This window comes from Vidua macroura, chromosome 5 (genome assembly GCF_024509145.1).
Source record: "Vidua macroura isolate BioBank_ID:100142 chromosome 5, ASM2450914v1, whole genome shotgun sequence".
Classification (NCBI taxonomy): Eukaryota; Metazoa; Chordata; class Aves; order Passeriformes; family Viduidae; genus Vidua; species Vidua macroura.
This window is the reverse complement of record NC_071575.1, coordinates 70,133,800-70,160,559: the sequence shown is the minus strand read 5'-3', so window position 1 is coordinate 70,160,559 and position 26,760 is coordinate 70,133,800. Positions and strand designations below refer to the sequence as shown.

General features: G+C 43.0%; 1 protein-coding gene across 1 annotated transcript in view; it reads left to right on the top strand.

The window, feature by feature from the left end:
- The window catches only part of LOC128807138 (endonuclease domain-containing 1 protein-like), a 161,401-nt gene that overhangs the window by 56,780 nt on the left and 77,861 nt on the right, over positions 1-26,760 (top strand). Inside the window, exon 3 of the mRNA XM_053977262.1 lies at positions 1,770-1,852. The gene's annotated coding sequence lies outside the window, so the exon portion shown is untranslated. The remainder of the gene's footprint in view (positions 1-1,769; positions 1,853-26,760) is intronic.

Sequence of the window (26,760 nt, the reverse complement as noted above, 5' to 3'; positions counted from 1 at the left end):
GATCACTGAATTATTTCTGTATCCTGGGGTTTTCTAACTTCTTGGAAAGGGAAGGGAAGCAGTTTGACAAATCCACGCTGGCATTTACTTGTTGCTTTGTTATCCCTTCCTGGCAGCAAACTGTAGCCAGAGTCAGGATTCTTTCTGACTGGTGTCCTCCTCTTTCCATATTTTTCTTTTTTTTGTAAATACTTTTCTTTTCCCCCTTGCAAATTACCATTTTCAGCAGAACAAGAACTGCATTGACCTTGAGCAATGAGATGCTCTGCGCTTCATTTTCCACTCTGTCCCCAGTTAATTTAGTTACTCCCATTATCTGGAGCAATCCAGTTCTTCTTCATGGAGGTTTGAGTAGTTCTTCCAGGTCACTACTTAGCCTAGTAAGGGAATGAGGAATTCTTTTTTGCAACTTCTGCTGGAAGTTTACTAATTAATGTGGTTAAATAGAGAATGTAGCATCAGAGCATTCTTTTTCAGGACAATACTCTCATAATTCTACTTAGATTTTTCTGTTTGTTTTTCTGGTTGCTTGCTCTTCTTTTGCTTCAATTCCCAGTAAGGTATGGATATAATTTTTCTATTTCTATAGATTTGAATCCAAACCACAGAGCAGGATGTTGTATTGTGTTTTTATATTTCTGTAACAGTTCTGTCATGGTTTGCCCCTTCATTTGCCCCCATTTTCTCCCAATGGTTCCACCCCGAGCTTTCCCACCTTTCCCTCAATGCCAATCTCCCTGAAAATGCTCAGTCACTCCCCTGTCCCCTCCCTGGCACCCTGTCCATCACTCTGCTCCCCATCCCACTCTCCCAGAATCTTCCACCTTGGGCATCCAGTGAGTGGATGAGGACCAGGGGTCCCTCCCTTGAACTTCCCCCATTGGTTTGTGTGTCTGTCTGTCCTTCCTCCTTCCACTCCCCCAAATCCCCCCATTGGTGAATGGGCGTCCCTTCCCCCTGGTTACCACCCCGGTATTTGAGCTGTTGCGAAAGCCTCGAAGGCGCTTTTGGCTGTCGGGCGCTCTGGCCTTCGGAGCTCCTCGGAGCTCGGGTTAAACCCGAGACTGATTCCCCAGCCTTGAGTCAGCTCCCTCATTACCTCCTCAGGTGTCACCTCTCCTCCTTCCAAGGCAGACAGCGAAGCACTTTGTCCTAGTCGCTCCCCGAATCTCCTCCAGAACAGGGGAGTGTCCCCCGCTGCTGACTGTGCCTCGGCCGGGCAGGCGAAGCCAGGGGGCTTCAGAGTAGGCAGGGCAGCAGCAGGACAGAAAGAACAACATTTCCAATATTCAACTCCCACTAGGGTGCCTGGAAATGGGGTACCAGATATGACCCCAAACCAGGAGCAGGTCATCACCTCTCTGAATTAGATGCTGGAGGCCAGCAAGGAACACTCACAGATTTAAGAAGACACCACAAAGATATCTTTGAGCAATTAGATCCTTTTAAAAAAAAATGTTTATTCACTATATCTGTGGCTACGAGGAATTTCTTTGGTCAACTCTGCAGTAGGTTTTGGAATCTATTTCTAGTTTGTCAGTGTTATGCTCAAATCGCCAAGCAGTCTCCAAGGTTCATCTTGATAGAGCAGTTTCAGGAATACTCTGGCAATCAAAATCAGAGAAGCAGTCAAGAAGGATGGAAATATTTTCCAGTGTTGACTAAAAGCAAGCAGTAAACTTGAAGCATTACTTAACAGTGTAATGAGAAATGTCAGTTCAAGCAAATACTTTTTTTTTTAAGCAGAATTTTTCTTTGTTGTGTTGCAGAAAAAGGAACGGTGGCTGAGTTGCACAAGTGAACCAGGACGACGCAAAATAAAGTCAAAGAGGAATGCTCATTTTCCTATTTTGTAAGTCTATCGGTCAGCTTTTCTATAAGGCACACATTTAATTATAAAGGCCATTAGTTTTCCTCATTTCCTGGTTTGTGAGTGCAGTTTGTAGAACTGTTTTTGAGCCACATGGCTCAATGTGAGTGGCACGAGCTAGATCTTTTCTCTCCCTTTGTCATCACTGTGTCAAGGCACAAAGGAGGTCAAGGCTGGCTTGTGCCTTAATTACTGCTGTAGCTGTGGTGATCCAGGGTTGTGAAGAGGGAGAGATTTGAAAGCAAGAAGGGCTGGAAAGGGATTTTGGCCTCCAAAAGTTTGTTAGTATTGTCTGCAATATCAGCTGGTGTAAGAAAAGCTTGGATCTTAACTTTGAGGCTGCTGTATTTTGGCTGAGTATTTTGGAATACATTTAAAACATTTACTTAGGTATTCTAAGAGTTCTTGGTTTGATGGGGCTTGGAGCAGCCTGGTCAAGTGGAAGGTTTAGCACAAGAGTTCTTCTATTTTGATCAAAAGAGCAGCATGTTCTTCAGTGGTATTTTGCATAGCAAGCCTTACAGACCATCTTTCTGATTCACTTGCAGTATTCAGTGGCACATTTTGAAGAGAACTGCTTCCAACTGTCTCGAGCAGAGCGTATTCTATGTGATAACAACATCTACACTGCAGTTGTAATAACAAAACCCAAGGTGCTTTTACTGAATCTGGTTTCACACCAGCTAACAAGTGGACTCATTATTAAGATGATGTGAGGTTTTCTATGTATTGACTCAACTCTAAAATATCTATAACTCTGCAAAACGCGTCTCAGCTTGTTTACTAAGTGAGATGTGTATTTTTAATGCATAGGTTTTGAAATCATTGGTGTATTGGTGACTCCAGTTTTTCCAATAGCCTTTGTGGGGTGTTTTAGTTAAAATTGTTTTTTACTTTTATGGATGCCATTTTAATTTATACCCATATCTCTATTTTTAAATTTTTTTCTGTCAGAAAAGTTTTTAAGTAAATCTGCAGAGTTGCTTTTTATAGAGACTCAATATTTTAAAAAAAAGGAAAAAAAAAGCAGTAGAACATGTGTCAGGCATCTGCAATTCCTTCAGCATCATGTTTTCCACAATGATTTAATAGCTATTGAGTCTCCTCAAATATCTTTGTTTCCAAGACCTATTTTATGGTAATAAATCATCTTGGCTGTTAAATTCTTGAAATGATTCAGTAGGACGGTCGTTTCCTTAGCACATTCCCTGAGAGATCATAGATAGAAATGGAAAAGTCCTTAACCAGGTCAGCTTTTTCCCTGCAATACATGTGGTCAGTGCTGGAAGTGATAATGAAGTTGCCAACATTTGTTCTGGTGAACTGCAGTTGTCCATTGTTCCCTGTTCATTTCTTGCTAATTTACGGTGAGTTTTCTGTTGGAGGTACTAAATTGCATTGAGAAATGCTGAGCCAGATACAGAAAAAGAGACTTATCATGGTGTGGTGGAACTTTCCATTTTAAAAAAGGTCTGTCTCAAAATTCATATAAAAATACCAATGAAATTACCCAAGACTTCCTTAATTTCCTCTTCCATTTGCACCTGAGGGTGGTGGTGGTGCAGTCCTTGGGGTAGAGGTTGATTTAATAAATTGTATGTGAGTGTGGTTGTGATACCTGATCTGTCAGTCTCTGCAGGGTAGTCATGCATTAATGTAACCCCTTGTGGCTTTCTGACACCTTGAAAAAAGACTGTTTAAATTGGTTATTGCTCACTGGGAGCAGGCAAGGAGGTAATTCAGCCAAGAGTACGTGAGGAGTTCCGTGTATTAAGTAGCTCATCTAGAACATCACGTGTGCAAAGAAAAAGGAGCTGTGGTTTTGGTCAAAACTCTGGACATCTGGAGTTTAGGGAAATAGCCAGCAGGTTAGAGAGGGATTCAAGGAGAGATGGTATCCCTTGACCTAAAGCGTGTATCTCTGTGAATTACCACTGGATTCTTTCTGTGATGTTTTCCACGTTGAACATCAGATACGGTTGCAACCTCTATGGTTGCCCAGAGAAGCTGTGGCTGCTCCATCCCTGGAAATGTCCAAGGCCAGGCTGGATGGGGCTTGGAGCAACCTGGGATAATGAAAGGTCTCCCTGTTCATGGGAGGGTGTTGGAATAAGATGGTCTTTAAAGTCCTTTCAAATCCAAGCCTTTTTATGACGCTTGAATCGTCCTTTAGGTTTCATGCTGAGGACAGTAGTTAAGTTCTGGTGTTAGTTATTCACATAAACATTTCCTTAAAATAACCAGGCTTTGAGATCTGGGATTCATGCCTCAGAAAAGGAAGTAAAGCTTTGCAGCTTCCCCAAGGTTTAGAGCAGATTAATGTATACAATTATATTAAATCTCTTACATTTGTTTTGGAAAAGGAAGCCTTGAATTCCTACAGGCTTCACCTGCCAGGCACGAGATAATTCCATTTTAACTGTGCATTTTCATCAGGTGCTTTTACTGCCAGGCATAAACCTTCATTTTTTCAATGATGTCCTTTAAAATGATCCAAAATAACTTTTGTTACAGTCACGATAGAGAACAACCTCTGCACTTAAAAGATGGACTCCAAAATTCCATCTGCCCTGGAGGATCATGGCAAGAGTATGCTCTGTCATGGCACTGTGTTGATTCCAATTAATGTCTTACAGAAAAAAACATTGGTACCGTGCACACAGACATATTTAGGGTTGGTAGAAGTATTTTCTGTCACAGCTCTGTTCAAATGGTTGGTTGGTTGTGTGAGGCTAGTCTTAAAAGGGACCAGATGATCAGGAAGCATTCTGCTAACTCATGTACCTTCCACAAAGTGTTTTTGTCAGTCGTGTTTGTCACTTGTACCTGTGAAGTGAGGGCACCAGGGCTGCTTCAGATCTCAGGCACAGCAATAAATACTAATATTTCAGCTCTTCATCAGTAAAAGCCCAATATCTGACCTCAGGAGGAACTCACTCCTGCCTCATCTCTGAGCATGTAGGTTTTCCTTAGAGCAAATTCCCCTTTACACTGAATGAGAAGGAGGGTTTGAAAAGAAAATAACAGACAGCAAGGGTAAAGAAAGCCATTTTCCTCTTTAGGGGGGTCCCTTTTCTTCTGAGAAGGTCCACAGGCATAGATGGCATGAAAGGAGACAAACCCTGGAGAGGTCAGTGGTGGAAGTGAGGGGAGTAGCCATTCACACAGGCAGTGGGTATTCAAAGAGAAACTCTCCATTTGACAGTGCTGTCCTCTAGATGACTTAGAAGCATAAAAACACAAGTTGGTTTTAAAAGAGGGCTTTTAATTTATGTCAGATGTGAAAGTACCTGTAAGTTTAATGTGTGCTCTGCAAAAAAAAAGAGGAGCTTGCTAAGATGAGTTCTTAGATGTCATTTTTGTGCTTTTTCTCTGTGGTGAGGTGGCTCCACAGAGAAAACTCTGGCACCAGCATGGACACTGAGAGCCTTTTATGTGTCTTTTGTAGGAGCAGTCCTTGTGCCACATGAGCTGTGTGCTGGAGTGATCTGTGTTACTCAGTGCACTTCATGGGGCTAAGGGATGGTTTGTCAGCATTTTGGATAACTCTTCTCTGCCTGCAGTGAAGGGTATCTGCATCTGAACAGATAATGCATTAAACGTGTTATGCATGATATTAGTGTGGGAAATAGAAGCATCATAAATATATATATTTAGTAGCATCTTAGCAATTTCAATTTTCATAGTTTCCAAGCAATGTTTTCTCTCTTCATAGGATGGAGTGCTGCTTCAAATCTGTATTCAGTGTGCCCATATGAAAAGAAATACGGCTTTAGATAAAAATTTAGGACTTTCCTCTTTTTTCCTGTTTTCTTGGCTCTGAAATACTAATTCCTTTTCTACTGTATGTGTACACAGGAGGAGATAATGGGTGAGATACCACATCAGGAAAAAAGAAGGTCTAAACAGCCCAGAATTAACACTTAAATCTATGTGGAAAACCTCGTTGGAGTGCAAAATGGATTTAGGTTTTTAAAACGAAAGAATGGTAGGACACAGAGATAGAGCCTGGAGATCTGTGTGTTGTTTGTGCTTCTCATCTGTTGCATAAGCTTGGACAAGCTGCTTTGCATTTTCCTGCTTCATTTCTCCTGTCAGAAATCTGTGTATTTTACTTGCTGTTGGTAAAGCACTTCGAAATCTTGAATTAGTATTATCATGGACTTCTGAGCTCACTTAAAATCCATTTTCTCCTCACTTATGCTTTCCTAAGGATAAGAATAAATATAAATCTCTTTTTTTCCCAAATGCTATGGATCAACTGATACTCTGCAGCTGCTCAAGGTCAGATTTAACTGGTCCTTTCTGCTGTCTGAGCATCCATGGAGCAGCTCCAAATCCAGAGTCCTGTTGGGTACATTGTGCCCCTAATTCTCTTAGGGATATGGTCTGTCAAGAGGTGTTTTCCTTTGTTGTGTTCAGCAGCCTGGAGTTTCCAAGCCTCCTGGTGTAAGAGACCTTCACAGGCTGATCTTCCACAGAAATCAGCCAGAGCCTGGAGCACTGTGTGTGGATGGCTGACCTGGGTGATGGTAGAAACTCAGTTTGTATCCCCCCAAAACACTGCCAGGGTATCAGTGTTCTCTGCAGCATCCTCAGGTGTGTGGCACAGTGCTCCAGCACCTGTGCACCCCCTCCCCTCCTGGTCCTGAGAAGTGCAGGACTGATGTTCCTGTGCCAAGCTGGGGCACAGCGAGTGTGAACCTCAGTGCAGGGAGACGTTCCTGTCCTCAGGTGCTGATGCTTCTGCAAAATACATGGGGTGAATTCAAGCAGGAATTAGAGGGTGACATCCTCTGGATGCAGTGGTTAACCAGGAAAGTGCAGAAATTTAGTTCGTAGAGTGTTAAATCACTGCTGTTAGAAGAAACCCCTCTCCAGTGAAACATCCCTGCTCAGAAGCAGCTGCCACACTTCTGGGCAGCTCTGCCTGCTCCATTTAAAACGTTACCAGCATCCTGGCAAGGATCCCAGGGATGGGGCTGAGGAAATGGATGGTGTAAAAGCAGAACTGTTTGGGCTTTTTGTTCTGCCTCGATCCCTCAGCCTTGCTGCGACTGTGCTGTGACAGAGCATCTGCCTTCCTCGTCTGGAGACACGGAGAGTGAACTCCTGAAGGGTGGTGCTCACCCCTGTGCTTCTGTTCAGGGGTGTTAAAAGCCCTGCAGGTTGTACACAAGCGAGCTGTAATTTATTTTAATTAAATACAATAGCTGCATGCACGCTGCAGAAGGGATAAGACAGGGATTCCCCACCTCTGATTTATCGTGTTGCTGTTTGGATTTCTTTGCCATTGTCTTCCCACTCACAGATTTATGCAGGGATGTCTCATCCTCTCCCTCCTGTGCTGTTAGCAATGGCATCTGTCTTTCAAAATATAATTTTTCTTGAATTTTTCTGTTGTTGAAAAACCATTCTTGCTGTGTATAGCAGAGCTGTTCCTGCCTTCCTGACACACACACACACACACCTGTGCAACATTTATTTTAATCAGAGAACTACAGGAAGCAAAATCCCCATCCTTTGGAAGCCTTCTCATAGCCGATTTTTATTTTTTGAGTTAGGGAGCTGGGAGTACCCACCCTGGGGCTGGCAGGCAGCCTGGCAGGAAGCTGGACAGACTGGCCTGCCGGCCAATCTTGTTGCCTTTTATAGAGCTTTTGGTGAAATCAGCACATTTCCACGCAAATGGTGCTTTGCAGTGCAGAATTGTTGTATTTGGGAGTTTTTTTGGCTGGCTCTGGTTTTAGTCTGCAGCTTGTGACTTCGGGAGATGGTTGACTAATTTTAATAATTACTAGAGATGATTTTGTGGGGAGAGAGGAGGTGTTTCTCTGGAAGAACATCTTTTTGGAATAATGTTCCTCAGCTGGTGTGAGGGATTGCCTGATGCATGACACTGTTGGGGTAGGTGAGGTGAGTTGGCTGGCAGCAACCTCAGTCCCCATCCACAACTCTTGCACAGCAACTCTTTCTGATCAAATTGCTGCACGGTGTTTTTTCCTTGAATGGCTTACCTGGGGGAAATCAAAACCATGTGGGACCTGGATCTCCCTCCCACCTCTTTTGGTAGGGCAGAGTAAGAGCAGTCAGTGAGGAAGCACAGCCTGGAGGAGCAGCAGAAGCCCTTGGGTCTGGAGAACAGTGTGTAGCTGCACTCCATCCACACAGCCGTGCCTGCTGCTCCATCAGGACTCATGGGACTCTGGCCTTTGGGTCGTGGAATTACTGAGAGGAAGCCAACTTGCATTCCAGGGCTGAAGGTTGAATGATGTTGGCATTTTCTGGACTTCCTCAGCATCTGATGTAAAACCCCTCAAACCCACTGGCACAGCAAAACCATCTATCCAGCACTTGAGACAGATCAGGCTGATCTTGAGTGTATTTTCCCTCTTAATTCTCTTCAGTAAATGAATCTGCCTCTTTGGAAAGTTCCCTAGATTATGAAGCTTTTTGAGGCTCTGAGTTTACAATGAATCACAAATTAGCAGTTCCTAAAAAATAACGTCAAATGAAATCAGACTTTGCTTAAATTGTTGTTGCTTTCAGAGTAAACATGAATGTGACCTGGATTCTCAGAAGCAGCTCGTGGTGTTGTGGCCTTTGAGTATTCCTTAGAATGGATCTGCTGTTTACACAGACATAAATAATCATCTGGATAATTTTGCTGAGCCAGTCTTAAATGGAGTACCATGCACCAGGGAAAGATATTTGAAAGTACAAAAGACTTGATGTGTTTGGGTTTTGTTGTTGGCTGTTGGAGCTCCAATATTTGCACAGTCTCTGTGTGAAAGCTGAGTGTATAAATCCCATTGGAGGAGAACTCAGTTGATAACTGAGAGCACCAGTAAAAAAAATAAATGGGAAAACTTGCCTATTGTGTAATTATTTTGAATAAGTTTAGTGGTTCTTGTGTACATGGAGTGTAACTTCAGAGGATCCCATCCAGGTACACAACAGATAAGTAGTTCCTCAGAAATCAAAGGAAGTTTAATCTTATAAAACTTTCATAATAGGAAAGTGTGGCCTTTTTATCCAGAGGCTAAGCTGGTTAAGCAAACATCTAATATTGACTTATTTCTTAGTCTGGCTTTGGGTGTGAAAAGTATCTCTACCAAAATGAAACGTGCCTCTTTTTAAAAAAATGTATTTATCTGCTTCCCAAAAAAAGTGTGTGTGCCATGAGCTCCTGCCTTAGCAAAAGGTGACTCTTTTAACTCCCTTTGTGCTTTCTGTTTTCTCCCTGTGCTCTGCTCCAGTGCTCAAGGTGCACAGGGAAGCTGAGGTGTCATAACGTGGCCAGTTTTAAATGAAACTACAGAGCCTGCAGGAGTAAATCTGCAAAATAGTTTTTTCCATACCCAAGAAGCGTGAGTCAGATTTTGCTAAATGAGTCAAACCTGTCCTCGGATTCGTTTAAGACGCTCTAATGGATGTGTAAGTTAGACCAGTGTTATTACTGTGCACAGGAATGGCTTCTGAAGCTGATGTGGTTTGCAGTGTCCCCGTGAGTGCCAGCGGGGACAGAGGTGATGAGGACGTGCAGCAATTCGGGTTTGCTTGGGAGCCCAGGAAGGGCTGGGAATCCTCCAGCAGCACAGAGGGTGCACACAGGTTCCCTTCAGTTCATTGCAGCCCTGAGGGTCATCCAGGGCCTGAGTGTGCTCATCCAGGTGATGCTGCTCAGCTGTGTCTTCCTCCTGACAGCCCCACAGACACAAGGATGAGCACTGTCCCTGGGATTGAAAAGAGCTGTGGAAAACCCTACTCGGCTCATCCCTTGGGAGGCGTGTTGGGCTTCCAGGCACCACTCTCACAGCAAGAGAAATACTCTCCTAATGCCTTCCTGGAAATAAATGCCTTTCCCCATGCTTTCCGTTCCTTATGCCAACATTCCTGTGCATAAAGCTGTCCTCCCAGGTCAAGTGTCGGGAGCTGCCACCCTTCACCAGGATGTGACTCCCGCATGGTTTGCTGGCTGTGTCATGCAGGAACACTCCCTTTCCTCGGAAGGAACGACATGACCATTAAACCTCGAACCACAGGCACCTTCCAAGTCTCAGTTTCTTCTCCTCTGTTCCTGTGTTTAACCCTCCCTCTGACGAATCTCTCTTTGGATTGTGACTTTTTGACCGGGAAGTGAATTTGATGGCTCCATTCTCAATCGTCGCTCTTTGACTGGCCACAGTCAACAAACATCCTAATATTGTGCTCAGAAAAGTGACTAATCCCTCCTGTGTCGAATGAACTGGTAGACAGGCATGCATTTATTTTCCCTGTTCCTGTGTGTAATCAAACTAGAAGGAATTTTTGAAATTTGCTTTTTTTCCACAGTTTTTTTGGTGGGGACCCAGAGGAAGTGAGTGATGGCATTCAAATGCAGCAGTTAAAAGATTTCTGCCATTACTTACTTGTGGTACAAAGATGGGTTGGCAGCATCAGATACGTGATATGCACAATCCTTTGCAGGTCCCTGGATGGTTTTAATTCTTCCATAACTCAAACCAGCACTGAGTTGTCTTCAGTCTCAATTAAGAAGGTAATGTTTTTGGAATTTATTTGGTTGAGATCATTCAAATCTTCATTATCTTTTCTAAAGGGTTTTGATTTATAAGATGATGATTGTAGAAGAGTGGAATTCAGGATTCCAGAAGCAATCCTGTCACTTCTTTTTTTTTTCTCTAGTGTAATTCTGGCAAAGTTTTGTGAAGCACACAGTATTTAAAAGATGTTCTGTACTTTTTTTTACTCCTTTTCTGTCTCATTCCTGACTTGTTCCATCTATGTGAGTTTGTGACTCTGTTACCTTCCTTCATCTCCAATCTGCCAGTAATTTGAGTTAATTAGCAAGAAGCTGACAGCAACAGGTTTGAGACTTTTTTTTTGTGCTGAGATTTCGTTTTGGGATACTCTGTGTTCCAGTTGGAGAAAGTATCTTTTGCCTGGGGGAATTCAGAAGTCTGCTTCCCTGTTATGCTGACCTGCAAAGCTGTTTCTTTCTCAGATGTTCATGTAAATTTATATTTCTAAGGAATTTAACAAGATTCACCATTGTCAGTTGCCTTCCTCTGGCAGCTGCTCAAGGATGTAGTTTAAAGTAAGCCTGTAATTTTTTGGCACCTGTAGCTGAATAAGATAAACCCAGTCCTGGTCCATACCAATAATCTAGTCACTGTTGTATGGGTGCAGAGTCTCCCAGAAGGTGTTTTGTGTACATGAGTGCTTTATCCTATTCCCTGCAGATGGTTAGGGATGCTGGAGTGATTCCAGAGAAGACAGATTTATAATCAGAACTCACTTCTATTCAGGATTTTGCACCACTTCCTGGACAGTATGATAAACAGTTACTTGAAAAAAAAAAAAAAAAAAAAAAAGAAAACTTTTTATCTTGTTTGGAATCTTTCTTGGGGTTGCTGCCCCACATGCTAAAGACAGATCTGGCTGTTTTGATGTACAGGAAAATGCTTGAGGATCTGGTGTTTAAAGACTCTGCAAAACCACTTTAGGGAGTACCAGTTGTATTTTCAACCACATATATTATTGCTCAGCTCTTTACATGAGGCATGTGCCATGTGTCCTCAGACAATACAGAGAAATCTGTCTGTATTGAATCTGTGTGTCACTTTTAAATACAGGAATAAAATCACATTGTTCTGAAAGGCTGGACAGTATCACAAACCCCACGTATAAAATTCACCCAGTTGATTCATATTTTGTTGCTGCAGCGTGTGAAGTAGAACTGAGGTTTCTGACCCCTAAGAAAATGAATTGCTATTAATGGTTTTGTTGTCTGCACACGTAAAGTCTGTGTTTCAGCAAGTTTCTGTCAAAAGGGGATCAGAGTCCTTCAGTATTTAAAAGAGGGCATCACATTAACACTGAGCTTGTACCGCCGTGTATTTTTTCTCTCTCCTCTTTTCCATTTTTGGGTCAGATGATTCAGGTTTTCCTCAGTGCTTTTAACCTTTTGCCATCTGACTGAGCTGCTCAGAGGACAGCAGAACTGTGAGGGCATCACTGAAAAAAATGCCTCTGCTGGGAGAGCTCTGTTTCACTGTCTCACAATGTTTGCTTTCAGTTCTTAGCCCTTTGTTACTCTCTATTTTTCCTCAGCACTCCAGTGGCATCCTGGTAAACATTCATCTTATTCTTTCACCTCTAACACTTTCCCCTTCTAGTGTAGAAATCCATGATAGAGGATTTGAGAGAGGAGTTGAGATAGAGGGAAAAAAGGGGTTTGTAGCTCGTATAATTTACCAGCTCTTCATAGAAAAGTAGACTTAATTGCTGGCAACAGAGCAAAAAACCAGACCATTACTCTTTCTTACTGTCATTTGGACAAAAATTTCCATACCTGCTGGATGTTACATCATAAAAATAATCTTCATATTTTGTTCCCCAAATAATAAAGTGAGTGATCACTTTAACTTCCTTTGTGAAATGCAGGAGAGAATTTCCAGTGCACTTGTGGGCTGCCCTGTCTCTTTTAATATTTTGAAATGCATTTTAAAACATTCATGGGGTGTGCAAGAGAGTGTAGCACAGCAGTGAGTAGCTGGATTATTTGGAGGCAGAGTGGTAGAGATGGCAGAAATATACTGGAAAATACCCTCCAAATAGTTCATGTGGTTCTTGTGCAGTACAGAAATTCTTCACCAAGCAGATGTGAAACAATGATTGTGTTTGAAAAGCAGAGGCTAAATTTTGATTTTAAAATGGCTTTATGTCCTCACGAAAACCAAGTATTTTATCTTGTTTTGAGCATCATAAATCTGCCAAAGGCAACAGAGTTAGAACAGACCCCCATTGCTGCAAGCGAAAACTGAATTTGGTCCTTCTTTTTCTGTGCTTTTTAGTCATGTGATAATCTTTCCATAAATCATGTACTTGAAAGGTTTTCTTACTTCCTGCTTTTACCAATCAGATCATGTAAAATGCAGATGAGCCCAGCTTCTGGTTTATTAAACATCAGCAGAGCACCCCCTCTAAATCCCCTTTGGTCACACCAGCCCTGTTTTCCCCTTCTTTGAAAAGAAGACAGCAAGAATGACAAACTTTGACTGATAAAGTGGAGTTTTTTGGTCTCCTCCTTCTCTTACTGTGACCTGTACTTTGCTTTCGCTATAGAGCGAATGTAGAAATGACCCTGTGGGAGTGGTGAAACTGCAGCAGAGAAACAAAAACTATTTGGATTCACCCGAAAGCTGTTCATTCGCTTGCTCCTCTTTTTATTAACGGCTCCAAGCGTGCAGCCTGTCTTGTTCTGACTACGTGTCTGTCAGCAAGAGCAGAGGTAATTCTTCGTGTGTCTCTTTCCTTTTAATAGTGCTTTAATTTTGCCAGAAAAGCTATTTATATCTTTATGATTATCTGTTACTTTAACCACTTCAAATACGTGCTTAGAGCTGCCTCCTTTTCCAGTAACTTTTATGGTTTTTTCGAGTGAAGAAAGGGGGGGGGGATTACATTCAGAACCATGTTTTACAGGTGGAAATCCCAGCTGTCTTCACTGGGGGTTGCAAAGCAGCTTCCAGCAGACATCAGCAGCCAGAATTTAGTCTATAATGAGTTTTTGTTTTAATCATCCGCATCTACCACGATGAACATCTCTCTGTGCCGTCGGTGTTGCCAGCACTTTCGTGTCAGGGAAAGTACATTACTGTAAACTGATGAGCAAGTTCTTGTTGCTGTTTGCTCTGGCGGGGTAGGATATTTTTAGAAAGTTGCTCCAGAAGTGTAGAACTTCCTGATGCTTTTTTGTTAATGCGCTTTGAACTGAAAACGCGGGACTGGCAGCGTTTAAGTTCCGAGAGGATCGCTCTCCCAAGGGAAGCGTTCCTGGTCCCGGCTGCGAGTGCAGGTTGTCAGAGTTATGAGACCAGAGGTATGTTAATGACCAAGGAAAAGTTTGGTTTGGCTGGTGGCTGAAGCAAAAAAGCCTCTTAAATACCGCTGGGTAATTTCGTGCTCCTTAACGCCTTTGCAAGGTTTTCGCGTGAGGGAGGAAGGAAGGACAAACGGAAATCCTTTAGATTTTGGTAGCACTACCTTAGGTAGCCCCTTCTGGAGCTATTCCAGAAATCTTACTGGGTGTATTTCTGTGTTCTTCACATGAAACATTTCCCGGAGCGTTAATCCTGGAAGGTCTTGGTTCTTCTGGCTCAGGTAGCACCAACAAACGTGGTGAGTCTGTGAATGTGTTTGTGTGTGTGCAAGGGGAAGTGGTGGCTCTATGGGAAATGGCAAGATGACAGGTTTAAAGAAAGAAGGACCCTCTATTTACATGCCCTGGTTTTAAAAGAATATTGCCAAGCGCTTAATGACACATGTAAGTGTGGCTTCTGATGTTTGCATTAATTTTTATGGCTGCAGTACAGGTCAGTTTGTCTCTGAAAATGTAGATTTTCTGAAGTGCTCGGTGAACTCTGTGTTTGTCAGTGCAAGGACTTGGAAGAACAGCAGTCAGCTGTATTGAGCAGGGAAAATGTGCATCAGAACCCTAAAGTTAAAGGTTAAAATTAGAGTTCTCTGCCTGTGATCTTGGGCATGTGATTGCATTCTTCCATGTTGCAGTTTCCTATCTGGAAAATCGGGATTAATATTACCTCTTGGTAGATGTGGTGCTTAGGGACATGGTGGACCTGGCAGAGATGGGTTAATGGTTGACTCAATGGTCTTAGAGGGCTTTTCCAACCTTAATGATTCTGCTTTTATTTCCTTATGTGAAGGAAATTGAATTAATTAATTACTGTTGTTGTCTCAACATAATCTGTAAGAACCAAGAATTCTTACAGTTCGGAATTCTTCCAAGTGACCGTAAAGGTTTGACAAACAAGACACAATGAGTTACAATTAATGGTTAAACTCTATTCCTGTAGCAGCTCATGCCAGTACTCTGATTGCTTCTGTTGAGTTGCAAGCTGATTAGAGCCTAAAATTAGGTTTGTTGAAGAGCAAGAAGAGTTTACATGAAGGGTAGTCATTACCATCAGCTAAATAAGATTTTATTTAAATTAAAATTGTGCAGTAATACATGGTGGGGGGTTTGAACTGGGTGATCTTGAAGTCCCTGCCCAACCTGACACGTTCAGTGACCAATCCAAGATGACAAAATTCTCACAAATAGATTTGCTGGCATGGCAGTGGTATTCAGTGATTAACTGCATGTGGTTTTTTTAAAAATCTTTTTAATGTGTATTTCTCCAGACTTAAAAAATAACTCAGCTCTTTGAAATTTGGATTTCAGCCTCTTTGCTCAAAAGCTGTGAATGTGCTAACATACATTTACTGGGTGTAAGAAGCTGACTAAGTAGAAATGCAGTGTACAGTAGGTAAATAAGGTGATGCTGTCTCTTCTTGCTCTATTTAAGCTGGGATTTAAAGCGGTAAATTTTTTAAATGTTTGTAGTTTTGCCACCCATTTCCAAGTTTTTAAGGGAGGAAAGATTGTTCTCATTTTTGCTGAAAATGGACATGAGAGGAGCAGGGTTTTGCACTCCCTGGCTTGCTGGGTCATGCCTGGGATAGACATGGTATCCCTGTTGTCAGTAAAATGAGGGGTAATACGTGAAGTTGTTCACAGGTTCCGAAATTCTTCACTGACTCTAAGCCCCTATAACAACAAGAGATGGAAACTTCTGTAATACTGAGTGCCAGTGTTTTTAACTGGCTTTTAGAACCAAAACTTTGCAATGAATTTGCACCTACATGGCAGCTGTAGAACCTGCCTATTTTTTGTCCTTTCTTTCAACCCTCTGCTTAACCACAGCACACATCAAAGTATTACCAAAAAATAGGAGCGTAGGAATTCATATTTGAAGAGCATTATCCATAGATGATTTCATGTTTATTCCAGTCTTCCTTATTTTGAGGTTCTGAAATGCTTTTGTAACTTTTTCCATTCACATCCCTGCCTTGAACTGAAGCCATGTTGAAAATGATTTTGCATTCTCGAACGAAACTTCCAAAATTTACGTCCAGCTCCAGCAACACTCTACTGCTATAGCCCTTTTTTTCCTAATCTGCAGAAAGGAGCAAATGAAAATGAATAGAAGCTGGCATGTTTCTTCTTGTGCAGTTTTATTGGTGTGCATGTTTGTTCATTTGTCTCCTCACTTGTAGAATTCCATGATCTTACAAAGTGGTTTGCGGTTTGGTCTGAATTGGTGAGACTTTTCCTATTTCTCACATTTCAACCATTTCTGACATTTTCATGCGATAGAAACAATGCAGCAGAGGAGCCACTGTTCTTTTGAAAATAGCCATTAGATACATTGGTGCCATCTCACTGCTTTGAGAAGATTTAAAGAGTATCTTGATGGATTTTTGAGCATATTTTAATAAAGATTTTTAGAGACCCATTCATTTGTATTTCTATGCCCAACTGTCCAAAGCTTGCTAACAGAGTGACAGACATATCCCAAAATGAGGATTTTTTGCACAATCCTGATGAGGATGCCTGCAGCTCTTGATGATTTTTATGTGGAATATCTGGGTTGCTGCTCAACTACAGTTACCCATTACATTGTTTTCATGCTTTGACTTAAAATGGGGGAGAATTTGGCTGGATCCTAAGCATAAGACTGAGCAGCAGAAGTGGAACAGGGTTTGGTCAGACCTATGAGACTGCTGGAACGTGGATTTGAGCATGATGGCACATCCACAGCTGTATTTTCTTTCAAAAGCAACACTCTGTGCTATACACACTGTAACAACAATAATACTCTAAAGCAAGAGGTCACGTTGATCCACACTGGAGTTCACTGGTCCTGAGACTTCAGCTGAGGTCAGTAATGAACTGAAACAACCTTTCCAGCATTTGCTTTTCCTAGTAATGGTGCCAGTGAGGAGCTGGGAACAGCCTCCTGGTGTTTTCAGGGAAACTCATTGTTCACATAAACCCTGAGAAGGAATTTCCCTTTCTTCTTGGCCTGCTAGGTATGCAGTGAACCATACAGTTTGCTTCAGCTAAATACCATCTGCATTTTATTTTTGTTTTGTTTACTGACTTTCCACCCTCCAGAGTATCACTGTTTTGTTGTATAGTTCACCTTTGTCAGCAGCCTGGGATTTGCTTCTGGTGTTTATGCAAGTTGTTGGTCATGGAAAAAAATGGAAATAGGTGTAAATTTCACCTGTATTGTGCCTTAAGGGGAATGAGCACAAGTGCTTTGGTTGTTTTGGGGCTGCAGTTTGCCTGGGGCACGTGTGGTTACGTATTTTGTCCTGGTGGATCTCTGGGATCTGCACTCCTAGGAGGGCATCGCTCTCCTGAGGATGAAAGTGGCTTCTTGGTTGTCTCTCTGAAGAAGATCTAAAGCTGGTGCACTGCAAGAACAGCCCCAGGATGCCAGGAGTCCTCTGCTGTTGGAGCTGGAGAGCTCTGGTGTGCGTGGTCAGGCCGGCGACGTCCGTGCGCAGAGCTTGGGGTGGTGACACTGTGGTGGCCCAACAGCAGAGCAGCCGTGTTCACTCTGGACTCCTGTGCAAAGACACAAACTGCTCTGCACAAGCCCTTGAGGCTCACGTGCTGTGTTAGAGGAACAGGGCCACGTTGCTCTGGGATCCAGGCTGGATCCGTGCCTCTCGGAAATACCATGGCCGGGGCAATAAAACCACCCGAAGATGCCAGGAGCTGGCTTTGCAAAGAATAGTATTGTTATTGATGGTTTTTCATTAACTAGGTTACTCCAGCTTCCTGTTATCAGACATATTTGAGAGTTGACTGTGCTGTATTGTATCAGAGTTCCTTTCTCCTGCTTCATGGCCCAGAAGTTCGGCTTTTCTTTTGAGATAGCAATAAGCTGTTTATTCAGTATCCCGTGTGATCCAAACATGGCCACGTTGTTTGGAGACACAGACCTTCGGTATCACTGCGGTCACTGTATGAGCTTCCTCAAAGCTGGGTGAGATTGAACAACTGGTTAATTTTCAGTGAGTAAAATTTCCTTTTTTTGTACAGAACTTGCATACACAAGCAATGTGATGATAGGGCTGCATGACCACATTTAGTAAAACAGTCTCCTACCAAAGGTTCTTGCTGTTAAATAAATCAAAACATGCTATTTCACTGAGTGTCTTGTGGAAAATTAAAGAAGTAAAAGTTTTATAATTGGAGCCTTTGCAAATGCTAAATAGCACATCACAATAAAATCATTCAGGTCTCCTTACATAAATTGTTTATATGCTGCTAATCCTTTTTTACAATGAAAAGAGCATTCAGGGGAGTTTAATATGGGGAATTTGTATAATCATCTAGTTACTTATGCATTTGACTTCCATGGTTTGGCTGACAAACCTATTGACAGTTTTTAAATCTGAAGCTCCTACCTGAGCCCCAACTGGAAGTTTCTTCTGTTGAATACTTCTCAAATCTCCTATTAGAGCTGCAGAATAATCTGGATTACACTGACTCTGCAAAGGAAAGAGATTACACAAAATACATTTTATTGTCAGTCTTTCCAGAGTGAAATTTCATCCTTCTTGGACTACCTTTGTCCCCAACATTCCCCTTATGATCCTTTCCTTTTCACTTGCACACCAAGTCCTAAATCTTCATTCTTGCATGTTGAAACCTGGGAGAGACCTTCCGTAGCCTTAACCTTTACTCGCCATGGAGAGTAGCCAGCACATAGCAAAGCACTGGTGGAGAGTTCGGGATGCGATGGCCAACGCACGCTCGCTGTACTGGGAGTGAAATCCCTGGGCTTGGCTGGAAAAATTTAACCCAAGAGCTCCAGGTCCGTGTTGTTTCTTGTGGAGGAAGACGTGAAAGGGGACTGGTTCTCCAAGGATTAAGTTCTTAAGGTTTTAGAAGACATAAAGCAGATTCGTTCACGTGTGCAGTGCTGTGACCTTTAACATGTTACATGCATGGGCTGGGGGAGGCTCAAGGAGAGGCTGAGCTGGAGTGGGGTGAAAACAGAATTAGGGCTGACCTAAAGTCTGCACCCAAACTCTGGGGAATACAACAATGTACTGAGAGCAGCATGGTTGGGTGGAAGTATATGGTCAAATTTTCCCTCAAACCCTCAAATCTAATAAATTATATTTATGGATAGTAAATAAGAACATACTGTCTCTTTTGGTGACCTTTCTTCAGCTGTACTCATGTGGTTGCTCCATATCCTTGCTCTTTCCAAAGAGGAACTCACAGGGAAATAAATAAGGTATCGCCGACCGTGCCAGGGTGAATTTGCTTATAGACATGTGAGCTTGAATGGTGTTATGAAATGGAACAAGATGGGTGTAGGGAATTTTCGGATCCCAAGATGAAAATAATTTCGGAGAAGTATAGACAAGTTTGAAGCATTACCAGTAGAAGTGAGAGTTGGTAGGCCTTTTTTTTTTTTTTTTTTTTTTTTGCTGCCACCCAATTCCTTACCTTTTGGCAGCAGACAAGGGTTTTGTTTTGTTTTGGTTTTTCCTCCATGATACTCAAAAAACATGAACAAGCCTGCATGGATTTTTATAACATGATACTCTCACATCATGGGATCACAGAATAATTTAAGTTGGAAGGGACTTCATGAGGTCTCCAGTCCAACCTCCTACTCAGAGCAGGATAAGCTTTCTCTGGCATTTACTTGGTAACGTTGCTGCAAATGAAATTTTAGAAGTAGTAGTGATTATTTAATCATTGTGGTGAAAAAAATACCTGGCAGAATAAAGGCCACCAAATGCTGTGGAAAGAATTAATTTCCAAAAAGCAGGTGTTTTTGGGAGATGGAGGCAAAGAGGATAAAGGGAAGATCAAATACAGAAATAATGAACTTATTTTAACTGATGATCTCTGTACTGATTTTCATCAATTACCAGAAATGGGTTTAACTAACCCATTAAATGATGCCACTTGCCACTTTTGGGGCCCTTTTCCCCATCTTCATCCTTAATCCAGACTTGGACCCAGCTCTGGGGCAGGATTTGGGCAGTGGGATGGCTGCAAACGGAGGCAGAGTTGATGCAGAGTTGGGAGAATGTGAATGGCAAGAGGACATGTGAGTTCCCCTGTTTCAGAGAGCTGTGTTTCCTACTGGACTCAACTGGACTGCACTGGAATTGCTGGAAGAATTGGAGATCTCCAGATAGGTCCTTATCTAGCAAACTGCTTTATGCATGTCAGTAATCCACATGAAATTAGGATCTTGTGCACTGAGGCCTTAATTTTTACTAGCAGTTACTTCTGAAATTCCTCTGCGAACAGAAAGAACAACAATAAAATAACTACCAAAATATTCTATGTCTTCTAGAAAATGGGATTTCTTGACTTCATAATTAGATGCAGTGGACTGACTTTGGAGTCTGAGTAATCCCAGTTAAGACTGGGGACCATTATTGCTGAATTTAGATGATGTTTGAGGTGAAAATGATGTGACACAAATGTTGGACCTGGAAAGAAGTGGAAGGCTTTTTTTGTGTAACTAATGGAGCTAAGGAGAGAGTTAATTCCTGGGTACCGGCTGAGGCCAGTGGAGGGACGTGGGTACACGTACTGAGGGAAGAAATCATATGACAAATCTTAGAAATATCCAGCACGTTTGGAAGAAGAGGCGTTCAGATAAGCCCCTTTGTAAAGCAGGAAGTTGTGCTTGTTAAAAGCAGTCCTTAACATCAGTGAGCTGCAGGTCTCGGCACTGCTTGGCACTACGGCTCGTCCAAGAAATATCTTGGCACGAGCTGGGCTTGACCAGGAAATGTTTTTTTTTCTGGAGCTCAGTGTTGAGGGGAAGCAGCTTCGCTTCTCTTTGAAGGCACGTCGGGGGAAAGTGTATCACAAATGACTCTGCCTGAGCAAGTTGATAAAAGCGTGTCTGGGTGACAATAAATGTTTTCAGCTTTGCCCTAAGCAGCCACTTCCTTTGAAGTTCCTGTAGTTCCATTATATGATGTTTGCAGTGCTGGGAGAAGTATCTCAAACACATTTACAAGGCAACAACTCTGTGTTACAGACAACTCCCAGAAGGTGAGAGAAAAATCTTGATAGAAAAATGAGGACCCTACTCCCCAAAGCAGATTTTCAAGATAAAAATGTAATTTATCCCAGTGCGTTTAGTCCATGATTTTCATGTACAACCTGTCATTTCCCAGTTTCAGTAAAATCTTTGTCCCTCCTAATTCAGGCTCAACCTGCAGAGAAGTTTTACTTCTCTTGCCATCAACCCATCATAGGAGGGGAAAGAAAGAGAATATTGAAAAATGAATTATGACTTAGTTGTCAGGGCAGATAGAGTCAAAAGGGAGCATCTGAGAGAATGTAAGGTTTTATTCCTACACTAATTGTAGTGGTAGTGAGTAAAAATGGACTGCAGAGCAAAGGCTTTATTAAATAATATTCTTAGGTGTTGGTTTAAGTTGGGCCTCTAACGTGTAGGAAAACTGACTGAGGGGTGAACAGTGTAGCAAAGACTTTGGGTGTCTTGAGTTTTTCATACCCAGCAGAAATTGACAGGGTTTTAGTAGCAGCTTTCTTCCTTTTTTGGTTTAGTTGCATCTTTTGTTCTGGGAAGTGTGTTCTGTGGAGTTTTATCTGCAGGACAGTGTGCTTTACATCTACTTAAGCTTCCAGCATGCTGTACTTCAGCTCTTCCATGGACAGGAGCTTGCAGCAGCTGATAGCCCTGTTATTTGGCACACAGACACAGCAGAAAATGGGGTGGATAAAGGCAGTGTGGAAGCAGGAACCTGTTTCTAACCTGTAACATATACAGCCACAGAAACAGTGATGGGTAATAGCAGTGCTAACAAAATGTTCTGCAGTTAAAAGGCAAATACCCCTTCAGACCTCCTCTTCTGCCCTGGGAAACAGCTGTTGGCATTAACAGAGGGGTGTTGGGGCACAGACAGTTTATAGGAATCTTATGCAACCTCCAGGTAAATGTTCAAACTGGGTGTAGCAGCCCTGGCTGGATCAGGTGGGAGGCCAGGACTCAGGCGATGTGGAGCCTGGTTTTATCTTGGAGAGCCATCCTGTTATTTCAGCACGCCACTTACTTTCTCTGTGCGTTCGCCTCCTGAATTTTGCAAACTAAATCTAAAGGTTTCAGTCTTAACAGTCTGAGTGAGGAAAAGCATGGGGATGTAGGGATGGGAAAGGTGTGTTTGGCTCAGCTCTGTTGTTCATCAGTACAAGGATAGCATGAAAGATCTCTTTCAGGTACAGCAGGTGCTGAGGAATCCACTGAACCCATGTGGCTGCTTGGGGTGGGAAATAAACCATAATTTTTTTTTTTTTTTTTTTTAAATTCTGAAAAGTGAGATTTTCCAGAGAATTCACAGAACTAAGTGAAGGGGTTCCTGTGGAGGGAGATTGGGTACAGCCACAGGAATGTCAGCCATGGGAATGCTAGATGAGAATTGCAGGTAGGTAGGTGGATAAACAGGGACAGAAGCTGTAATTACTGCCTGCTGTTTGGAAAGCACCCTGGTGCTCTCCAAGCCTCCCAGTGCAGCCCTGCGATGCCAACCCACTGCAGAGGAGCCACAGCTGGGTGCCAGCGATTCATATCCATTTTGTGGAGTGGCTTTGAGATCTGCAGATGATAGAGCTGCTAAGTGTTGTTATGAATGATTCAGAGCTTCTGGCTCCTGTTGCCATACATGGATCATCAGGCTGTCTTTCTCTGCCATTTTAAAATAATTGTCTGAATGACCTGAATATCTTCGAAGTAGCTTGAATTTGCACTCAGGCGCTGGCTTTAGAAGGGAAGTCTTTCATCTGATACACTTAGCGTTAATTTTGCTTCTTTAATGGGATTCTCTTTACCCAAATTTACATGATTCAGCTTGCAGTCTGTTGGAGGTGATGTTCTCTCCCAGTGATAAATTTGCCTGAGCATCTCCCAGGATGTGTTGGGAGACACGTAGGTAGCTGTGTGTGTGCCATCCGCTTCCACGGGCACACCAACAACGAGGGGTTTGTTCAGTTGTTGCCCAAACAATACTTGGGAAAAGCTCATGTCCCGCCTGGCTGTCACTTCTGTTGTTGTACTTTGCTCTTGGTGACATCATTTGGTGGCAGCTAAATGAAGTTTTTTAATTGTTGGATGCTCTTTGACCGAGGATGTTGACTTTCCCTGGCAGCCAGGCAGGTTTTTCAAAAGAAGCTGCTAATCTACCATAATACAGTAAATCAGTTACGAGCTTTGGTGAGAGTGGAGTGGGTCTGTTTTTGTAGATGGGAGATAAATAAAAAGAGAACTGAAAAGCTGGAGAGGGACTTTTGACAAGGGCATGTATTGAAAGGGGGAATGGCTTTAAACTGACAGAGGGCACAGTTAAATTAGCTATTACGAAGAAATTCTTTACTGTGAGGCTGGTGAGGCCCTGGCACAGGTTGCCTAGAGAAGCTCTGGCTTCCCCCATCCCTGGAAGTATCCAAGTAAGGTTGGAAGGGCTTGGAGCACCCTGGGATAGTGGAAGGTGTCCTTGCCCATGGCAGGCGTTGGAATGAGGTGAGCTTTAAGGTTCCTTCCAGCCCAAACCATTGTGGGATTGTCTGAATTACTTTTTCATTTCTGATTCTGCAGCAGCAGGAGTGAGCTCAGAAATGACAAAACTGTCTGCTGTGCTCCCTGTGAGCGTGGTGCCTCAGAGGCCAGTCCTGGCACGGGGAGCTGGGGCAGACTGTGGAGGACACGGCCAGGCCAGTGACACCCCAGGACACGCGATCGACTTCCACAGAAGGTGATCCCTGTGGTCTCTCCAGTTCTTCAGAAAGCTGTTTATATGCTTGTGGTTGTCTGCTGAGGAGGAGAGCAGCGAGGTTAAGGAAATGCTGGTGCTCATTCTCCTTACACTGAGAACAAGGCTGAGTGGGCAGGGAGTTTCCTGATAAGAGACATCAAATGCAGCCGTGCTGCAGAGGCCAGAGCAATGTCATGAGTTTCAGCTCTACTCATTAATAGCCACTGTGACTGTTCCTGAGATCCATCCTCTTCGCAGTCAGCTTTTCCATACAAGGGGGGGTTCAGCTCTTGATGCTGTGCTAGAGAAAAACGGCCTCATCTTCCTCCTAATACTTCTTTCCCTGGCTGCGTCCTCTCCAAAAATGTAAATCCGAGGCAATAAACATAATGTGTGTGACACTGAGGTGGAGGCAGTCGTGAAAAATACATTCTATAGCTAGCAGTGCACTTTGAACATCTTGCCCTTAACCACAAGTTTATTCTTCCTTCCTCATAAAAAGCCTTCTATTAACGTAAAAGGGTACTGCGTGATGAAATCCACTGTCTGCTCTTCAGGTTACTGTGTTTGCTTTCAAATGAATTTTTTTAAGAGGGGAATGGATCATTTACTTTCACATTGCCCAAAGTTCTTTGCCCATCTCTGTGTTCTGGGCCAGTGCTGCAAAATGTAGTTTGGAAATTTCAGGATGAAAATTCTTGGAATAAAAACTCTAAGGGGCAACATTCTTATTTACAGTTTTCCATTTAAATAAGTATATAAAAGTTTATGCCACAAGTCATTATCTAAAAGTTCCCTTTTTTTTTTTTTTTCTTTTTTTTTTTCTTTTTTTTTTTTTTTTACAGTAGCTTAAAGCAGCATTTGAGAATTTGGTATCACTGTAACTCATCTGACAGGGCTGTGACGTTCCTGGCTTCTCTTCTGAGAGGGAAAACATCCCAAATAACTGCCTGGAATAAGTCAGATGAATCATGTCATGCAAGTGACAGTTTCTTTGCACTGACTTTAAAGGAGTTCCCTGTGACTAACCCAGATATCAACATCTGTACTGCAGGTATTTAAATAGAAGTGAGAATAATCCCACTCATGAAGTATTTTCCTTGCTTTCACTTGGGATGCAGTGTGTTGAGTGGTTCATTAGGAGGAAAATCTGAACCAGAATTCCAAGGATTTTCATTTATAGATGATCCACCATTTCTTCCCCCCTACAGAATTTTGCAGTGGGATTTGTAGTTACACTGAGGAATTTGCCTGTCTGTTGGAGTACCTGTGGTCTTCATTTAAAAGCAGTCAAGGCACCATGGTCTGTTCCTACTTGTGAGAAGTTCAGCATCATCCACACTAGAGAGAGGGATGATTAGAGGGATGGAGCTGCATCCAAAGGGAACTGGCAAGATTCAGATGGGATTACTGCATCATTATATTTGAAATTGAATCTTATTGAGTTGTTTGTCCATTGAAGTTAGAGGTCTTGCTGGAATATTTCAGCAAGAGTTGTTTGTCCATTGAAGTTAGAGGTCTTGCTGGAATGTTTCAGCAAGATGCTACAGCCTTGTGTTGATGCCTACAGACTTGCTGGCAGAGCCTGCAGACATCTACCCAGAAATGTACTCTGGTGTGTTTTGAGGAGGATTTGCCCAGCAGGTCCATACTGTGTATACAGGAGCATGTAAATACACAGGTAGTGCCAAACTGATGGGTCAGGGAAGAGCAGAATTCCTGAAGTGTGTAGCATGGATGGTGCTATGGCAAAGCTTTCTTTTGCTGCCTCAGGAGTGTATTTTGGTCCTGCAGTGAGGGTGATGATGGTGAGGGCACTTTGTGCACTTCAGCACTAAATCCTGTGTATCCCATGTAAGGAAAACTTTTGTCGGTTTTTTTTTTTTTTTGCTGCAGTTCTGGGGCTGAGCTGTTCTTGTTTAGAAGGAGGAAGATGCTATTTTTTTCTTCCACCCAGAGAAGAAGCACCCTTCTGCCATTGCCCTTTTGGGGGTCTATCAACATATCTCTCCTTCTCCAGCTCAAATTGACAGGGGATTTTTGTTGATTTTTTTTTTTTCCATTGACACAACTGCCCATTCCAAAGACTGAGTCAGATGTTGAAGTGCTCATAGTAAATTGTTAATCCCTGTCTATTGAAGTTGCCCACGGAGGGAATGTGGGGTGCAATGCCATGACAAGTACCAGCTCCGAGCGCCCGCGATCGTTACGGCGGTGCTGAACCGACTTGTTCTTCTTTGAGGGAATGTTACTTCGTTGGTTGGAATGTTGGTACATGCTTGTGCTAATGCACTTTCTAAGTGGGTTGAGTTAAATTAAGGAACTGGCAGCAAGAGCGAGCCAGAAGCCTTAAGGAAGTGGTGCTGCCAGGCTCTGGCATCCCTGCCAAGGCCAGTACACTGGGGCACATCTAGGTACACTCCAAAACGTGTCCTGCACAAGAGGTGACTTGCTCATGAGGCTGTGACTCAGTGTCATGGGCTGCTGTGTGTTTGCTTATCTTTCGTGGAGGTCTGTGGGGCAGGAAGCGCTTGACATTTCTGGAAAAGTCACATCTTGCATGGGATGCTGCGGGTTGGCTACATTTTCCCCTGTTTGCTGGTGCCCTGAATGTCTCCCTGCCATCAGATCGTGGCAGTGATGTGTTGGAGGGGCTGTGGATGGGTTTTGGTCTGTTGAACTCTCAGGGATGTGCAGAGAGCAGAGCATTGCTCGGCTCACGGTGGAACGTGGTGTTGTGCATCCAAAGGATCAACTCTCACCCTCCTTTGCCATTTTCCTCTTGTCTCAGCTCCCTCTGTCATTCAGATATTCTCCCAGGACGTGAAGAGATTTACCAAGGCCACACCAAGATGAGAGCTGGAAGGGCTGGAGCTCAGCTCTCCATGGCAGTCCCTCCCTCAGCTGGCTGCCAGACACTGCCTTCCCAAGCAGGCGCATTTTTCCATGCCATTGTCTGCCTGTCCCGGTTCTTTGGCTCCTGAGATATCATTTTACCTGTACTTTTCCATCCCAGGAGGGGATAAGCACGGTGTGATGCCGAGCAGAGACTTGTGATTTCACTGAGATGCCAAGAGTTTCAAACGTGCCATCTAGTGGTATGAGCTTGGAGCACTCAAAATAAAGGAAATCCCCCCAAAAATCCACCCTCCTCCAAATGCTCATTATTTCTGAAGTGTTCCCGTGTTTGGGGCAGAAAATGAGTGTCT